The 15,861-nt window shown below is 36.4% G+C and overlaps 1 protein-coding gene across 2 annotated transcripts in view; it reads right to left on the minus strand.

Moving 5' to 3' along the window:
- LOC108236015 (TIAM Rac1 associated GEF 1) overlaps positions 1–15,861 on the minus strand; it is a 43,044-nt gene that overhangs the window by 23,506 nt on the left and 3,677 nt on the right. The window contains exons 1-2 of one of the 2 annotated variants that reach the window (XM_017416421.3): positions 7,893–8,058; positions 66–153 (exon numbers count right to left, since the gene is read on the minus strand). The gene's annotated coding sequence lies outside the window, so the exon portion shown is untranslated. Of the gene's footprint in view, positions 1–65; positions 154–7,892; positions 8,059–15,861 lie in introns of those variants that run through there. The other variant, XM_017416422.3, reaches the window with a different exon arrangement.

Here is a 15,861-nt window from a genome sequence, read left to right on the forward strand (position 1 = left end):
TCAAAATAATATAAAAATTTGTCTACTAAAATGCCAAAAAGGGAATTTGAAACTTTTTGGCATACCTGCAGGGTTGTGATGATAGTGTTGGCATGTCGTCACTGAATCTTCAGATAACTTGAGACTTCAGCACCTGGAACAATCCACAAAATCCTGAAAGACATTTACTTTGATTAGTCAACAGAATATTTGTAACGTTTGCTCAGTTATATGACAAATTTGAGTATGCTGTTCAAGTAATCTGCTTCTAAAAGTGGACATTTTATAATGAGAAATGGCATGGTATAGAATAATGGAGCAAATTTGACTTCTCCTAGCTTGCTGAGCTTCTTCTTCTTCTTCTTTTTCGTACGGAAAAAGACTGTTTAGGCCACACTAACTAAACAGTACCCAGAAACTGAGGAAGTGATTCACTCAGTGCTTTCCAACACGCACCAGGATTTTGTGAAGCAAAGAGTAATGAGAGTATGAGAGCAGACACAGGTTGAGTGAGCATGAGTTATTCAGGGCTGAAGTGAACCATCATGTTGTGTTATTGTCATTTGTTCTCAGGCACTACCCCCTGCAGTACAGAGGACTGTAAGCAGGAGGAGGGTGCAGAAGATTTTACCATAATGCACAGTCAGACTCCATCTACCTGCCTTTAGGCTGGACAGCCCCCGCTAAATAAGATCCTGTTCCATGCCCTGAGACTATCAACAGATGGGGAGGGAAGATTGCCCAAGATGTGGCTGTTGTTCCTCCTGATGTTTGCTTCATTCACTTTAGAGCAAACTCTTTAGGGGGGAGCAATGATTCTGTGTGTGTAGCTGACACATATGGGTGTGAGCCCAACCGTCTGTTGCTGCACTCAAGCTTACAGTAATGGGAGTGTTATATAAACTGGAGCTGACCCTGTTTTTCTACCTAACTGCTATTTTTTCTTCTTATTCTGTCCTCTCTTCACCATTCACTGGTGCTACATCAGACAATCCTTGATGTCATTAATGTAATCTACTTTATTTTCTTATATTCCAGCGGTTTAACACCTATTTCTCTTAATTAGATGGGATACAGAAAAAAAAAAAGACAAAAAGGGGGGCTAAAAAGTACCACAACAATCGTTACAGCAAAAAAGCAACCATCAAGCTGCACAAACACGCAAAGTCCAAGTGACTCCCAACATTGCATTACAAGCTACATCTGGAATGGTCTGTAGCCTTTTCTACACAAGTAGAAGATTAAGACATGTGTTGTAGGCCCAATTTGCCAAGAAGAATGGATTTAGTTTTGATATCTATAGGAAGTCCTAGTAGGTTATTGTGTTTGTTATTATGGTGCTTGACTGACCAGACATGAATGTTTCATTAAGGTCTATTCAAGGTTTAAAGAAATGATGAAGTGGGTCAGTTCAGAAACCACAAATGTAGGCAACTCACTGTACAACCCTTAGATCACAGAGGGCAGTTTAGCAATATATTGCATGTCCAATGTCTCGCTAACTAGTCAGCTCATTTACAGGGAAACATCAATCATTTTTTTATACCCATTTGATCCTGTTCAGGGTAACAGGGAGCTGGTGCCTATCTCTAGCAGTCACTGGGCGAGAGGTGGTCTACACCCTGAACAGGCCACCTGTCCATCACAGGGCCTTTATGTGGAAACAGATTTATTTTATCTTTAAATGACCAAAATGAGTACTGTGCAACAAAATTTATTCTCACATGCCTGCACAATGCCAGGGTGTACCAAACTAAAGAGAAATAAAGTGTTACATTTTTATTTTAGGTTGCCTTGTGTAAAAGAAATGTAGCCATAGTAATTACTGATGCATCTGCAGAAATGGCAATATGTTGAAAACTTTTGTAGAGTGACTCAGATGAATTCAGCCATGTGTCACTAGATAATAATTACCCCCGCCAAGGAGGTTGTGTTTTTGGTAAAGTCTGTCCACATTCTCCTATAAAAAAAAACAAAAAAGCAATGGAGTTTTAGTCGCATCATAAACTGTTCCTACTGCTGTGCAAAGACCTAACCGATGTGTGTGTGAGTAAGAATATTGTGTATCCCTTTCTAACCTCTGATTTTTCTCACATCGGAACAAACTGTTTATGCCTTAGGGTCTTTATCTGTTTTCAGCTTTTTCTCCCTTTGTTGGTGCTAAAAATTAATTAAATAATAGACAACGTCTCATTTCAGAGAGCTACGGAGGAGCATAGGACAACTCAACTCTGTAACTGCCTCTGTTATAAGCTATAAATAAAAGCAACAACAAAAGATTCCAGCCACACAGTTCTGAAAGACAAACTGCATTATTATGTCCTACGATGAGCAAAATACAACCTCTAGGAAAGTACAGAAAAACACTATGACCATTATCACTTACTAAATTTGTAAACAGTAAGTGCTTAAAAACAATGGGCTCACTTCAGGTGGCAGACATACAATTCCAAAAATCCAAGACTTTTTCTGGTGTAGATTTCCTCTTTGGTACGTATTGTTCATGTTGTTTCCTTTTAAATACAAAGTAAAATACTATGAGAAACTGATTGAATACTATACATATATATTTTACCATTATCTGTTAAATGTGCATGATTTTTGTTAACTCTAGCTTCAAAATTTCCTTTTACAAATTTGGATTTTGGATTCCCATTTGCAACAAATTTGAATTTTCTTTTGTTTTGATAATACTTATTTGTGTTTTTTGCTCCATAAGGTTGTTTAGTTTGATAAAACTGCTTTTAAACAACTGGTATGGCAAAACATCTTTTTATTTTTAAACTGGTGTTCACATTCGATCGTTTACTTTGTTGCATTTAATTAGCCACACCTAGTTGATTTCTACCCTAAGTCTATCATCATTTAATATTAACTTAGTTCTTTGCAAACTAAACAATACAGTGTAATATTTAATATTTATAATCTGAGATTATTGTTACCTGATTTTAACATCTGGTAAGGATTTTTTTTCATGCCACTAAATGTAAAAACTAAAATAACAAAAAAGAATTAAGTGACTTTTTTCTGTGACTATATACCATCTAAGTGTCCTTCTAACTGTATCATATCAAAATAGGAGTATATATGTCAGTTCAGTTATGTCAGAACCAGTTTATATCACAACAATGTTGACAACATTTTAACCTGCTTAGAGGTTTGCATGCTGTTTGAAGTGGTGAGCAATTTTGTCATCACTAAGCTATGTGACAGGTAAATTTAAGGTCCTTTTGTCATTAAGGAACACTTAAAAGCGCCCATCATTATTAACAAATGCCTGGGCTTGCTGAAACAGGAAGAGAAAAGTGTCAAAACCTCAACCTGACTTTTTTCCTTGGATCTTCACAGATCAAGTTGTTTGTGTCGTCTGAGGTACGGAGACTTTTACCCTGCAGCCAAAATCTTATCTACCAACGACATTGTGAAACTGGTCACATACAATATTCTGCTCATCACTGTAACATAAAATGCTGTAATATCAGATTAATCTAATGATAAGATAAATAATTTGGTTGCAAACAATGAGACATAATGTAAAAGAGTACAAACACACTGAGCCTATATGTTTGAACTCTTGAAACACATTCCTGACATTTAAACCAACTACACTGATGAAAAGAAAGAATGCGTTGGGCTGACTTGTAGCAAGCTCCAACACAAAACCCTGTAATCTGAACACTCCAGGCTCTGGAGATAATGACACAGGTGGTTGTATAGAGGAGAGGAGGAGCTTTGGAATTGAATGGCCGCACGGAAGACAGCTCAAATTTTCTAGTTGATGCACTCTTAAGCTTCAGTGTAAGTGGAAGTTGGTACCAAACAACAACTCATATTCAAGACTCATTTCCTGCTCTTAGGGCTCCTATATTCCTTCTCAGAGGGAGATTAGAATCAGAAAAGCTTGCATTCTCATTCAAAAGGATTCACAGTTGAGGAGAAACATCTTTACAAAACAGCATTTATGCAAAATTCTAATGAACAAGCCAAGGACTCTCATTAACAATTTAAATGAAACTATATAAATCTGTTGTGTAGTCAAAATGGTATTATCTAACTTAAATTTGTAATTCAATAAAATAAAAACATCTAGAAAATAAGTCTTTGAGGGATGCTAATAAATGCAATAATAGCTGTCTTTAAACAGAATCAGAATCCAAACTTTAAAGGCTAGTTAAATAGATTTTTTTTGATATCACAATCAATACATGTTTCTCTTATCGATGTCAATAAGAACCAGATTATATACAGCATCACTGGAGACTCATTTCACACAGGCCAGAATAATCGCTACACACTTTCCCATTGCACTCAAAAGCTACTTGTTAGTGGGTTTTTGACTGGTGTTAAAAGGACTCATGTTCTTTGGAGTGAAAGTTCTTATTTTTGTCCTTGTTGCTGAGCAGCAGCTGGTGTTGTTTAGCTGAGTGACACCTTTGTCCCTGCCAGTGTTTTCTCTAGAGCATCAGTGTGTGTAGAGGTCACTTCTTCTGCAAATGTTAAAGCTTTATTGGGCTTTAAGTGTAGCAAATGTTTTGTTGGGGCAACATGTGCATTTCTACCTATAGATTACTATAGATGGCTTAAAATCACAATGACTGCAGGTAAATATTGCACTGATACACAAAGTTTAACAAAATTAAAATCGTGATTTCTTTTTTTTCATTTTAACTCAGAATTTTGCTTAATATGTGCTAAAACCTGAGATAAATTAAAAAATACAATATAAATATCAAAAAGTATGGAGTTAAAAATTAACTCTAAATTTTCAACACCTTACCGCAATGTCAAGCAATAGTTTCACTCTGTGAGTTACAACTCAAGTGGTAAAAGACCACACCCTGATGACTGCTTCTTAGTCCTCATTGACAACCTTTGAAGTTCTTAAACAGCTGCTAGTTGAAGGCAGATGTAAGCCACAAGACCAATGACAAAATTTACGGTGGAGGTTAGAGGGTGATGGTGTTAGTGATTATATCCTCTCTATGGTAGGTAGTCTGTATTAATGAATCGGGTAAATTTGCCTAAACATCAGACCACTAACTTGTCTTTCAGTAAACAAATACACAAATGCAAATCAGATCATTTCTATTCATGGTAACCTAGCAAAGAACATACTTGCAGCTAGACAAGTTACAACCAATCAGAGAAGTGAAAATAGTTATGTACTAACTCTTTGTCAGGTAGCACTTTCAGTAAACCTCATTACATTAAGGCTTTGTACGGAGAATGTTATGTATTGAGCCATAAAAACAATGATCTATAATAAAATTAAATGCTATAAATGTGAAACCCTTTAAGTACACCAAAACACTGTTCTAACAATTTTAGCAGGGACAATATTGAAACTGAGGTAACTTCAAACTTTTTACAAAAGAGGATTTTTATGTGTGATTCACTCAGGCTTTTCCAGGCAGACAAACATTTGCTTCCAGGTCAGTAAGTGGGAAAACCATGCATGCCTTTAGTTTGAGTGTGTTTCTTTTTTTTCGTCCCACAAGTGCACACTCCACTCAAAATCACAACTGGGTCAACGTCAAAATGAATTTTCATCTTTCCGATTCCAATATTAATGAGCAGGGAATACAGGTTGTGTTGCAAATAGAAACAAAGAAGGGAAAGCCTATTCCTGGTACACTAGTGGGTAAGAAGATATTGCATCAGTGAGTTCCCAAGCTCATCATAAACTTTCCAAAATAATACTTATTTATAATAATTCTAAATAGTGCTAACATTTTAAAAACAAGAACATGTTCTTATTTAACTGCTGCATTGCATCAAATGCTTAAAAGTTAAAGTTACATGTCCAAGATTTACTTGAACAGACACGGTTGGATTTTTATCGTATATTTGGACACAGCCCATGAAGCCATCTTCTAGCACTACCTCAGCCGTAACACCCCTGGAGCTCCCGGCTCTCTGCTGTGATGCACTGTGCTACAGAGCAGAAACAAAGTGAATCCCGACACACATGACTACACAAAGCAAGGTAGAAAATGAGTGTTTCGTCTGAGCAATCTTGTTTACAGTTTCTATTTCAATCCTTTTTTTAAAAATCCAGTGATGTGTAGCTTAAAATGTGACATTAAAACTAGACTATACGGCCTCTATCAAGTCTATAACTCTAGTAGAAAACAATTTACACTGGATTTCCTGACAGAGGACATCTGTTTTCAACAGTTTAGTTACTTTCAGGCAATCCAGCAGCGTTATGGCATCATCGTGATGATTCATATTTTAATTTTTTGCTAAGTTTACTTGTTTACAGTCACTCACTCAGCAGCATCTAATATAGTAAATAAAAATATCTAATCAATAAAATAATAATAAAGAAAACCTAGAGAGGAGTGTCTGAATGGAAACAAACTTGCATGCTCCCCAAAATAACATTCATAACCAAACCCATTAAAAAAATCTGTGGGTTAAGTCGTACTTCAAGAAATAATTTACTGAAAAAAACCCATAGCTGTTTGGGTTGTTGTGTTGAAGTCTCCTCTATAAAGTGCAATCAAAATTTTATAAGAACAGCATTTGAAAGACCATACAATCTATAATGGCCTGTAATTCTACAATATAGCCTTTATTCCACAGCACACTGTACCCTACAGCTTATGAGACTCTGTAAACCAGTCAGTATAGGTTTTTTTTTCAAACACAGTTTAGTTTAGAGAAACCCAGAAAAAATTGAGGTCTCACTGTATATGACCTTATAAAAAGCCTTAAAAAAACCTTAGCTTTTTCATTTTTTAAGCTTGCTTTCCTACAGTTATAACAGGATATTGTTAAGATTTAAAAGCCTACGAGCCAAGATCGGACCTCCTGTCCTGCTGAGCCTTGAATGGTACATACATTACCATAACTATGACACCAGATGACCATTTTTCGCCCTTCTCCCCACCACAAGAACCACAGCGGGTTTTAAACACAAAGCTCTGATTTTAAATGAACTCCAACATCATAAAGTCTTCCACTACCCCCCTCCGGGATGCGCCCAGGGAATTCTTTTTGACTTTGACCATCTCCCTAACATTTGCAATTCATCATTTATCTTCCTTGACATCACAAAACCACCACCAGCAGCAGCACTGCTTTGTCATTACAATGACACAAACCCAAGCTGTATTGTTTGTTTCCTGTAGTGAATGGAGGGCAGCACAATGGCTTGCTGACCCCAGTGGTTGAAAACACAGGTAAAAAACTGGTGGTAACCCAACCTAAACACACACTTTTTCACACATCACCTTTTAAGCCAGGTTTGATATAACCTCTTTGCACATTGATGTCTCATGTGAAAGCACAGAAACATAAGATAAGAGGGGTTGAAATCTATCTGCTGCTGATGCACCTCTGAATCAGCAAGTGGTAGTTAAAGAGCTGAACTGGCATGTATGTGTGAAATAAGAGGCGAAGCATGTAGCCCACAACTCAAAGCCATGACACCTTTCATAGCCAGCTGATTCTACAATGCCAGCATGTTGTGCGTGTAAAAGCACACAGATGCAAAGCTGAGCCACCTGGTTTGTGTGAATTACAAAAGCACAGTAGTATTTTGATACCAAAGGGTGTGTGAAAAAGGCTAAAGCCTGTGAAGACCACAGGATGTGATTAAAACAAACACAAAAACATTAGAAAGAGAGAAAATAAGACAATGAAAACTAATATGAACACTGCATCAAAAATTAATAGAATTCCTAAATAAAAAAGAAAAATTTTGGTTCATTTTGATAAAGTAACCTGCATACACACAAACATATATACCTATGCCTGCAGACCGCAAAGTGTGACAAAAAAATGCTGAAATTTATCACTATTTTTGAAAGTGGGAGTTTTATGCATGAAACCTGTTTTCTCATTTTTCTGCTAAACGAGCCGTTGCAATAAGGCTAAAATACAAAGCAGCAAACACAATTACTTACCTTACTATGTACAACCAGAAAGTAGTAATACTGTTCTTCACAGTAATCATGTGAAAACCCACAAATCAATAAGGAGAAAAAAAATTAAGATCCACTTGAGGGGCTTAGTTATACTCCTGAAAGTCAACAGCAGGACTACTATTTCCAAGGAAGAGCTGAAGAACTGCAGAAAGGAAGGAGGGGGAGTGACTCTTCCTAACCCCCTAAAAACACACACTCCAGCTGACTCTGTCTCTTTCTCTCCTCCCTTTTTACCCACTCCCTTCTTTTTTATTCCATCCCCCTAAACTACAAATTTATTGCCAGCAGGAATGTGTTACCTCCCTCTATAATTGCCCCTACGAGAAGCAGGATATTTACAGTAAAGGTTGTTGTTTTCCTTTGCAGAAAAATAATTGCAGTTGAAAAGAACATGACAAATTCAGGTCTTTGATTCACCATCTTTAACAGTAGAAGTCTAAATGTAAATGTCAACTAATTTTTAATACAAACAAAGAAATTTTAATTTGGTAAATCTCCTTTGAAGTTTAAAGTGCAGGATTTTAGCAACTGGATTATGAAAAATTAAGCTAATTTTTGCCTTTAAGGTAATAAAAGATGGCTGAAAGGTCACAGTGACTGTTACAGTTAATAATTTTGATTATTCAGGCAACCCAATGGGTTAAAAGAGAGCAATGAAGCACAAGTGGTGTTGTATCACATCAGCTGTGACAGCGGTGCTGGATTTATTTTTAAGGTAATAGAACTGCAGAGGACACAAGGGAGAAGGAAAGGGCAGGATGCGAGGACGAGGACACCAAAACGTCTGCTCAGTTGCAGCCTGCGTCATGTGCTCCAGAAAGAGCTTTGCATGCACACTGAACAGTTAAACATGCCTCGAGCAAGTAGAGAGTGTCAACACCTTGGTGACCGGAGAGAAGAGGCAGAGAGTCTGAGCTTAGTCCATCACAAAGGAATCCAGAGAATGAAAGGATAAATCACCTTGTCTAGACTTCACAATGATTACAATCAACATTTAGTTCAACGATCAAACTAGCTTCCACTTAAACACAATTGTGTTCTTCTAAAGTTTAATATGTGAACAATTCAACACAAATGTTCTTGTAAAAATACATTTAGTCCAATATGGTATAACCTTGATTATACTGCCAAACCTTGATTATATGTGCCAAAATATTATTTTTACACACATACAAAAAAAAAATCTTATGGTTGCCATCTGAAAAGATACATAAGGTACTTATGTATCTTTTCAGATGGCAACCATGATGTCCAAAAATAATTGGTGGTAAATAATAAAATGAGAAGACATGTCAAGAGACTACTCATCCAAATAAGCTAAATCAGTAGTTCAGTAAATGCATCTGTCAGTGAAATGTGTGGTAATGCTGACTCCATGTCAGCTGTAACCTCAAGCATTTCAAAAATGTAGATTACTTACACGGAGCTCAGCGAAACAAGAAAAAGAAAAAAACTGCTTTTTTCACCAGTGGCTCAAGGCCATTAAGCTCATTGGTATCCACACTCAGAGCTGATTAAATTGGACATCCAATACATTTATACATAGTTCCCACAAGTCTTTGCCAAAAGAGATTTTTTTCACCCTGTTGGTAGGTAAGCACTAGACGACAATGGCTTCAAAGCAAACTAAATCCAGGTATTTACTTACTCTTGATCAATGTGTGAAGGAAAGATATATGCATGAGATTGCTACTGTCGGGATTGACCCGTATGAGGTGAAAAAAGAGAAATTTTGGGCAAGCCCGACAATTTGCCGCCCATTCTGTACTGCAGTGTACACAAAGATAGCCTACACCAGGAAGGAGCTAAGCAATGGACTCATACAATCAGCGATGCAACGGATTTGTAAAGGATATCTGAACTCTACATGTTAATAACACAGTTCTGGTGACTGGCAGGGTAAGTAATAACAATACCATCCATGTACATGTAGGCATACCTTGTCAACAGTGTTTTTATGGATTAGAGTCAGACCTAAAATGGTGTCAGCGCTTTATTTGTAACTATCATTGAAGCCAAACCAATTTTTATTGTTGTGCCATTTGTTATATCACTGACAAAACCCTTTAACTTTTAATTTAAATCTTTAACCGTAACATTTGCTTTGAGGTTTAGCAGATAGCATAGCTGAGTTATCTACAGTAGACATACTAAATCATGAAACCAGTAATTATAGAACACATACAATTATACTCTAAAATTACTTAAAAGAACTTAATTTTTTTTAACTTTTACTGGAATAAAAGTGGTCTGAGCAGATTCTAGACTTTCTTGCGGTTGATGTTTGCCAGTCAGACTCGCCGATGTTCTACACTCAGCTCCTCCATTCGAGGTCCTTCATGTCTCCTGATTTTTAGAAAGTAGTGAAAATTACGCTTTGCCGAACCTTGTGCACAGCTAGAACGTCCTTTAACCTGACACGAAACATCCATTGTGACTACAGTCAAAAATAGCCCACAATTGAAAATATTGTCTCCTCTGCTGTGGCTGAAGCTATTGCAATGGCAATGAGAGAATGGGAATGTCCAAAAGTGTGACATTACATGGGAACTATGTATAGGACACTCAATACTGGTGGAGCAATTTGGCACGTGAGACTATGGTTACACGTCCACAGCGATGCTGATGCCTTCTACAGTAAACTTTTTTTAAAAATGTCAATCGCTGGGAAGTTTTGTGTATACGCAAGTTTGTTTTTTCACTCCCATCTTTATGAATCTTTAGTTTTTAACTCAGTTATGACCCCAGAACAATCTCTGGTACTTGTTCTCTTCTTAAAATATCTTCAGCAATTCTTACACAGGCGATGCAGCAAAGGCAGGAATGTGAAAGTTTAAAACACATCTAAAACAGGATTTATTTGTTGTTGTTTTTTTTAAAACAAAACTTGTTTAAGTTAGTTAGAAGCTTCCGTGCAGCTATTCTAAACAGTTCCAGATTTTTACTAAAATTAAGGCCACTTACATCCCAAATAATTGTATATTTATTGTAACTTGCTTGTTAATTAGCTGAGGCAACATGTACATTTTAAAGTAATGAGACAGTCTAATTTGAAAACATATTTGTTACCACATACTGAGTTTTGAGAGTAACTGTGGAGAAGGTAAGTTTTTTTAATGCCATTTTTGGATACTTCATGATGATTAGTCACATAAATTTCTGCCTTTTTGTTCCGCTCTGAGAGTGTTAGCACCATTAGATGTGGCAAATGTCAGCAGGGTTCAAGCCTTTCCCAGACCACAGGATCCTAACATGTCTAACTGTCAAAATCACAGTCCTGCTCCTCAGAATAGCTTAGACAAAGGTCAGTTAATTATTGGCTATACAGAGTTTTAATATGGCAAATGTGCATGGAACACAAGCTGGGGTGTCATTCAAACTAATGCATTTGTAATCTTATTTTATTTATATTGTGGAAATGTAAAAGACAGTTAGTTAACAAATACATTACTAACAAAAACAAAATTAATTTCAGTTGATCCCAGCAGGGCAGGTCTACAACCTTTGCAGAACTGAAAAGCATGACTTTCGCTGACCAGGGATAGCAAATAAAGAGATGTCATGAATAATGTGCATCATATTAACATAGGATAAGTTAAAATAAGCTAAGCTAGAATGAGTTAAGATTGGACAGGTTACAAAAGGTTGTTTTTTTTAAATCCTTCAAAACAAGAGTTCAAGTACTGTTTTTATTTTGCTGAAGCACACCAGACTGTACTCACCAACTTTATCACGAGAGAGAGGGGCAGAAAATGGTGATCTGTTGTACCAAAGAAAAAGAGTACTATGTACAACTGATAGCTAAAGAGAAAAATGCAAGTGCTGTGCAAGACATGAAAGCACAACCCCATGCCTGGGTAGAGATCATTAGTGGACGATCTAGTGGTCTCCAGCTGAGAGTTGACTCTCAAGAGTAAACATCAAAGACAGCAGTATAGAGAGGAAAATAATTTAGAGTTCAGAGAAAAGCTCAAATGCATTAGACAAGACTGAGTCTACACAGCATAGGTGGCTCTCCAGAATTAGTTATTAGGGGATGCTGTGAGCATATTAAAGTGCAGAGGTCTGAACTGCACTAGCTACTTTGTTTGGTCACTAAACACTTGAACCACAATTTGGCTTAAGATTATTGGCTCTACATGAGAGTATCTTCGTTGTAATAAGAACATCCAAATATTTAGGAATATAACTACAATGAGTTTGATTTTTCTTAATGCATATTTAATATAGTTAGAAATTTTAAGGATTATTATGTTGAATATTTTTGGGCTAAATGGCTGCAACTTACTACCAAACTGAAGTAAACCTCCAAACGAGTCTGTAAGAACATTAAGAGACAACACTACAAGTTATTGTGAAAGTCATTCTGAACCATAATTTCTAATAATCACAATTTACTAAGAAAATTAGGCTTATATTATTTTTGACTGGACCACAAAAGCTCTGCACAGTTGAACTGAGTAAATAAAAAAAACAACTTTCGAGCACATGAGCTCCCAGCTGCTTACAAACAAGAAACTCATCTTTTTCTTATTTTGACTGCTGTTCCAAAGGGCTCCATGGGAAATTTTACTGATAGTAAACTGTGTGATTTTGTCAAGAAGGTGCAATACTTGCAGCCTCGTGAGCTTATTTAAAAAGTGACCATATTCATGCAGTGATTGTTGTTCTCACTGAGGCAGATTCAAAGTAGAGTCAAAAATAACTCAGAACCACTGATGAGTCATTTAACGCAGGACTGAATGCCAATTATAACCTCTCTGTTGCACGCACATGCCAAATGTGAGTGATAAATGCAACCAACCTCACCTGGCCCGCTATCTTAGGTGGAGAAAAAAAATGGTGGCCACAAAAAAACTTGTTCTTTTAAGATCCTTTAAAGGGTATTAGAAAGTTTGTGTTCATGACTGATGTGTGGTGAACTTACCCAAACTCTAGTCCCCCTAAAGTGACTCATACCCTCAGCAGTTTTGTGCACTTAGTATCTATTATTCATTCAAAACCATGAGATTCAATCACCCCTGTGGAGCTCATGACCATCACCATGTGCATTTTTGACAGCTGTTCTTACATTCCTACAGTCTGCAGTCCAAAAAAGGGGAACAGTGCATCAATGAGATTTTTGAAGGCACAAATAAATTATTACATTTTTTCAAATCCCATGATGTACTCACACAAACTACCCACTCATTTTTGAATAGCAAACCATTGTGAAGCAAACAGAATCAAATCACCCCTTTCAATGCTACGCCAATCTCAAATCAAAACTTTAAAGCTCAAATCAAAACTCAAGTCTTCTTTGCTTGTTTCTAAGGGTGTGAAACAGAGCATGGTGCTATTCATGAAGACTTTGAATATAATTTAAATTTAAACATGCAATACTTCATGAAACACTTCATGTCTTCATTATACTTGGAAGTGAAGCTGAGAGTTATACAAAACGCATCAGCAATATTGTAAGTTTGACCTTATGGGGTAAAAGCGCTTTAGGTTTGACCCTTTCCTCTTAAAGTAAGTGGAACACGACCAGTTTTTCTCTCATACGGAGGCATCAAAGTCACCGTAATGCACAACACTGCCGAAGGCGTTGCCCTTTGGAAAGCATCTGGAAACAAATCTTGGCAAACCATCTATCAGATAATGCTGACTGTCAGCACATCATGAATTCAACACATACTAAAATGTGTGGCAAGTATTTTGCAATCAGCCATAAATTACAAAAATATGCAAGTTCTTTTAAAAGTATGTGATTCAGAAAAGAGAAGTTCACGGTGCTTAGTAATATACAGGTAACAAAAAATTGCTATGAATGATATATATATTTTTTCCTTTTTAATCTGTTTCTTTAGTGTTCATAGATGAAGACCAAAGGAAAGAACAGCACATCAGTGGCATCCACTAATAGAGACAGATGGAGGAACAACAGAAGGTTGAGCTCTTCACTGTAATGCAATACAGCATGGAACTAAACAAAAAAAGTGAAAGGAAATAAATTGTCCTTTTTCAATACTCTTGTGTTATACACAATATGATAATTCTGTAAACATGTAAAAAAATCAATAAATTACCCCACATCAAGCATTTGGCAGCAAATGAAGTGTTATGTTCCAGAAGAAGGAATTTTTGCTTCAAGCAGAAAGAAAGCGGATAATTCCTGCAACATAAAATTGCTAACCAGCCTGGAAAGACTTCATTTAACACATTTAGACAGACAAGTTCATACTCAATAATGCAGCATTGTTATGTCACTTGGTTGTAACAGATTCATGTGATAAATTACAATTGTTACATTAATCTATATAAAAAGAGAGCTTTTCAGAGACGTTTGGGATTTTTTGTGGAGTTAAAAAATATTTTACAATTTCCAATTGCAAAACATATGTGCTGCTAGAGCTCCGTTTTAAATTCATTTGGGTATTCTAACAACTTTTTTAGCAGTGTGCATGTAATATTATAAAGCTTCTTGTCCTAATAATGGCCAAAAGGCAGAATAACAGCTGATATTATGATTCTGAACTATCAGGAGAAATGTGTGCAGAGCACTGAGGGATTAGCTGAAATCAAACAGAGACAGGGACTTTCTGTTCAGGGGCAATTCTGTCTTCCTGGTTCTGGTTTAACTTCTGCAGTCATTATTTTTTAAACATGTGTCTCAATGAGACAACATTGTGATTTAACATTTTTAGCAAGTGACTTAACACTAATTTAACCAGGAATAAAGAAGTAACATTTTAAGTAATACAGTGAGCAGTACTTAGTTGTGTTCTTTTACATTGTGTTATCAAACTAGGCTTTGTTTTCTGCTCACTTGACACTAGGCAGAACACTAGAATGTCTTCAGTATTTATTTTGCAAATGAACGAAGAGTTATGTGCAAAAGTGGGAAGGAAATGAATAATTCACAAAGAGCACTCATGAGGGTTAGATTATGCACACTTCAAGAAAACAACTGTGTTTGGTAGAACATACGTATCTGTACATGCTTGGAGAACAAAGTCATGGATTGTATGACAAGCCATCATATTACCATATGAATGTGAAGACATTCTTTTATAAGCAGACAGTTGCTCTAACATTCGAGCTCTTTGAGATGCAGAGTTAAAGAGCATGGACCCAAAGCCCAAGAGGAACTAACATACAACTCAAATACACAAATGGGCACAGACAGGGGGTCAGGTCAGGCAGGTCACCCAGACGGATTCATGTTACCACTTTAGGACGCATCACTAAATACTGAGGGAATTTTTGCTTGGGGTTTCAGTCCCACTTCTCGATTACAGCGACAGAATTTAGGAATTATGAGTTCAGTACTCACTTGTAAAACATATTTCACCCAAATTCAACGGTAATTTGTGTTTTCTTAATTAAACTTTCAAGTAACTGACAAACTCCTAGAACATAATAAATCAGAATTTAAATGATTCCATGAATGATGACAACGTTTAAATATATTATACAGCTCAAAAAAGTTGGGACAAGTGCAACAAAAGGCTGTAAAAGTAAGTGGTACAAATAAGAAACAGCTGGAAGAGAATTTGCAATGAACTAGGTTAACTGGCAACAGGCCAGTAAGAGAACTGGGTGTAAAAAGAGCATTTTACAGAGGCTGAATCACTGAGAAGTAGAGATTGGCAGAGATTCACCAGTCTGCAAAAAAACTGCATTTAAAAATAGTCGATCAATCTCAGAATAATGTTCCTTAGCAGAAAATTGAAAAAACTTTGAATATCCCATCATCTACAGTTAATAACATCTTCAAAAGATTTCAAGAATCTGGAGAAATCTCAGTGCTCATACACAGCAAATTCAAAAGTGTTAAATGTTTTGGTGTTAGCAGACTTTGTGCAAAAGCAGAGTTAATTTTACACTTATAGAGTCACATTCTGTTTATGTAACTCTGGGATGTATATTATTAGTAGTTAAAATCCAGTGTTAAAACAAAGTGTTT

The sequence above is a fragment of the Kryptolebias marmoratus genome, linkage group LG2 (assembly GCF_001649575.2).
Source record: "Kryptolebias marmoratus isolate JLee-2015 linkage group LG2, ASM164957v2, whole genome shotgun sequence".
NCBI lineage: Eukaryota > Metazoa > Chordata > Actinopteri > Cyprinodontiformes > Rivulidae > Kryptolebias > Kryptolebias marmoratus.